Source organism: Anabrus simplex, chromosome 13 (assembly GCF_040414725.1).
Source record: "Anabrus simplex isolate iqAnaSimp1 chromosome 13, ASM4041472v1, whole genome shotgun sequence".
Classification (NCBI taxonomy): Eukaryota; Metazoa; Arthropoda; class Insecta; order Orthoptera; family Tettigoniidae; genus Anabrus; species Anabrus simplex.
In genome coordinates this window covers 51,564,420-51,568,457 of record NC_090277.1, presented here as the reverse complement: position 1 = coordinate 51,568,457, position 4,038 = coordinate 51,564,420, and the positions used below count along the sequence as shown (strand labels likewise).

Below are 4,038 nucleotides of genomic sequence, written 5' to 3'. Positions count from 1 at the left end.
TGTGGCCACTTAGGCTGCTGCTGCTCGCAAGTTTTCATTCCCCACCCTGATGGGGTGGGGCGGGCCACCTAGAGGGTGTCGCCCTCTCTCTGGCCAGGAGAGATGACGGGGTTGGGAAGGAGTGAAAAAAAGAGGGAGATGGGGGAAAAGGTGGTTTGAATAAGTAAAGGAGACGGGATAAAGGAAGTGTAGGTTCTCTTGCGCTTTATTGACAGATTTACATTGTCTGTGTGTATTGACAAAGTTGCATACATATATACAGAGCTTTATGGATGTTTATGAGAGTTACATGAGCGATTTTACACCCAGGTTGCGGATGGTGATGTGATGAAGTGACGGGTTTCGTGAGGTGGAGGGAGGATGTGGAGTGCTAGGATGTGATACAGGGATGAGAAGTTTACCAGGGAGGTGAGTAGGAGACTTAGGAGGTTGGATGGAGGAGGGGGTAGTGGAAAGATTGCAGGTGGGAGTGGTGGATAGTTGCTGGGTGAAAATGGTGGAAAACGGAAGTGTGGACTGGGAGGTTGCTGAGGGGTTGCAGGCCGGGGGCGTGTGCGGTGGCGGGGTGATTTATGTTGGTTAGGAGTTAGGGGCGGAGAGCGGGACGGTTCTATCCGGAGATGTCGACCGTTGAGGTATATCCCTTGGGTGATGAGGCGCTGGACGTCTTCGGGCGTTGGTAGTTGCAGGCGTACTAAATATGTAGGGCCATCATCGTTGTGGATCCTAATGGCTTTCTTCACCGGGATTCCTGCTTTTTGGAGTTCTTGGAGGATAGCTGTTGGTGGTAGGTTAGGTTCCACGCCACAGGCAACACAGCTGTATAGGTTGTTCTGGCTGGGCGGTGAAGTTAGCGGTCGTACAGTATCTGGTGTTGGTGGTTGTGTATTGTCTGCTTGAAGTGCTATTGCTTCATTTGGCGGCGTTGTTACTTCTTCCTGCGGGCCCTGAGCGTGGGAGGGTGGGGGGTGGTATGCCATTATGGGAGAGGGGTGGGTAGTAGTTGTGGTGGTGGTGGTAGGGGCGTTGGAGGTAAAATGAGAGGAGGTGGAAGTAGTGGTGGTGACGGTGGTGGTCCGTGAGGTGTAAGGAGAGAGCAACTGCTGTGGGTGTGATGTGCCAGTAGGGGCGGTGGCTGTGGCGTGCTTCTTCATTAGCCGGTCGAGTAATTTCCCTGGGGTATCTTGCACTCGATGCAGTTGTCCTTGGATATATACCCCATTGTCTAGAGCGTTGTAGACGTCCTCGAGCACTAGATAATATAATAGTACTTCTCTTGTTGGTTTGTCGAGATGATAAAGTCGAGTGGCAGCGTAGACGCCTGTGGGGCGAAGTTCCGTAAGGATGTCATCTGTTGGAATTGCTGGGTCAATATCGTGGGCAATGCAAGTATAGTACATTATGGGGAGGGCCGACTTCCTCTTGGTGTCTGGCCAATTTTGCTTTTTTGGGTCGGCTGGGCGCGTAATTAGAGATGTGGCGCCACCCGGCCGAAGAAAAATGTTTGGGGGGTGTTTTGAGGGCTATTCAGTCCACTTTCAGAGTTTGGAGATGTGATCCGATCTCCCTTCGGGGGGCCCACTTAGGCCGAGACCCACTCTGCATTTACCGACGCCATTTTCTTATGCCTTAGCAGTGTTTAGTACGACTGGTTACTCCAGTTGTATTTAGGTGCTGAACTACACTAGCCTTGTGTCCTTAGATTCAGCATACTTTGAAGAAATCATGAATAATAATAATAATAATAATAATAATAATAATAATAATAATAATAATAATAATAATAATAATAATAATAATTATTATTATTATTATTATTATTATTATTATTATTCGTAACCATTACAATAACCACCTCAGTGAATGATGGGAATACGGTCCAGCAACCTTTCAGAAACCAGTCTGAGTCATCTAGTGGAGGGGTGGAACTGGATTCACGACTCACCTGGACGAAAATACTTAAATTTTTCCCTCTAAATATTAAGAAAATGTGCCGAAATACTTACGCATTGTACATTTTCGGGGATTTTAATTGATAAGTTTGATGAAAAATAATATTAAATTTTATTCCCTAGAGAAGTTATGGAGCAATATCTGCATTGTGATCGAAATCAGCAAACTGTATGGTTGAGCACTCGCAGTCATAATACAGCCAAAATGCAAGAAATAACCAGGTGTACGGCGATTACGTCAGCTTTGCGCAGTGGCAATATCGTAACCAATGAAGCCTATCTGAGGTGCGATTATTGCTAGTTGAAAACTTTACCAATACCCCGCTAGGACCAGTGTGAAATATCACTGGCTCTAGCAATTTTTGGAAGCTCTTATGGGAGCGCAAAATAGAAATACAAATACAGAAATTGCGGGGAATATGTTGACAAGTGATGTGCGTGACCCGGCTCCTGCTGCTCGAACAGATGACATCCGAGTTCGAACAAGTTCGAGCTTTTGTGCCCGCCGTAACCTAGCGGCTTGCTCTTACTAACACCCAGAAAACTTGAGAAAGATGTGTAAGAGTATTATGCTGGACAGTAGCGGTTCGCGTGCTGTTTACACTTTGTTACTTCCCTGTCTTTTGTACATAATATAATTTCTATCCATATCTGTATTCTGGAGATAGTCAGAATTTGTGTTTGTGCGATGATTCGTTAAAAATGCCTCCATCAGAATAGGCTAAACCAGTTGCCTACTAAAATGTGTTGCTTAGGCCGTATAAATACAGAAAAAGGAAACCATTACACGTGTCGAAATAGTTACTTATGTAAATGGTTATAAGACTAAAAATGTATGATACTTTATCTTCAGTTGTTGACGCATTGCTCGTCCGGCTCCATAGCTAAATTGATAGCGTGCTGGCCTTTGGTCACAGGTGTCTCGCGTTCGATTACCGGCAGGGTCTGGATTTTTTTAACACCATGAGATGGTTTTTTTGTTGGTTCCGAATAGGCTCGATAACTACCGGACCGACTGACCTGAAATTTGGTAAGGATATAGCTTAAAATCCCGACTCACCGAAGGGATACCTTTTATGTTGATATATCTCACGCTATCTGATAGTTAACATTGTTGCTTGATAATATTTATAAGTGTATTTGTATACACGATTGAGGAGATATCAGTCCTTTCTTACTCAAATTCTTCTATACGATTAAGGGCCGGTTCTACCACCTACTGGTAAAGTAGCGCGTAGTTTGCCCTCCGTGTAAAACGATGTTTCCGTTCGACCACCCCCAGATAGCGCTATCGGCAGCATAAATCGTAGTTACCCGGCGGGTAAATTATCGGCCACTTCGAGGGTCCGATAAGACTTTACCTGCCGGGTAAGTTTTGAGAGTGGAACATTATTAGCTGTATTTCTGGTGACATACAACTTAAATTAGCTTAGTATACTGGAAAAAAAAACAAAAAAACATAATACTGTAATAGTGGCCGATATTGTATTGCCGGATCTTGAACATTAATGCTTCCCTTGTGTTGCAACGGTTACACCAGCCTCTCGCATCGGTAGCTTACTGTAGGGAACACATTTTATAAGTCAAGCTTTCGTAAAGAAACTTTAAAAGGATATAAAATCAAAATCTATTTGGGAATAATTTCAAATGGCCTCTAATTTTCAACTTTTTTCAGTTTTCAGACACGAGGTATAACTCAATTTATGTATCTTAACTGTTCAAGTGTTCTCGTAGCGGAATGGCTAACACGCTTACTTTGCAATACGAGGTATGCAGGTTCGAGGCTTTATTATGACGAATCTTTTTTATTTCCATTATTAGCGTTGTGTTAATCTGTATGCCTCTTTTCATACGTTCTTTTGTTAATAAATTTCATTGAAATATTTAATCGCAATATTATGTCTACTAGGAAATTGCTTTATATGTATGCTACGGTACTTATAGAAAGTGGTGTTATGATTAATAGCACGTAGGACTGTCGCCCAGGTAGCAGATTCCCTATTAGTTGTTTACGTAGTCTTCTTGTAAATTATTTCGAAGAAATTGGAAACTATTCCATTCCCGAATTCCTCTTCCTATGAATGGA

General features: G+C 43.3%; 1 non-coding gene across 1 annotated transcript; it reads left to right on the top strand.

Moving 5' to 3' along the window:
- The first annotated feature begins 2,192 nt into the window (after positions 1-2,192).
- LOC136885163 (U4 spliceosomal RNA) lies at positions 2,193-2,333 on the top strand. The gene has a single exon (XR_010861479.2). It is a non-coding gene; the product is annotated as a U4 spliceosomal RNA (small nuclear RNA).
- The last annotated feature ends 1,705 nt before the right edge of the window (positions 2,334-4,038 follow it).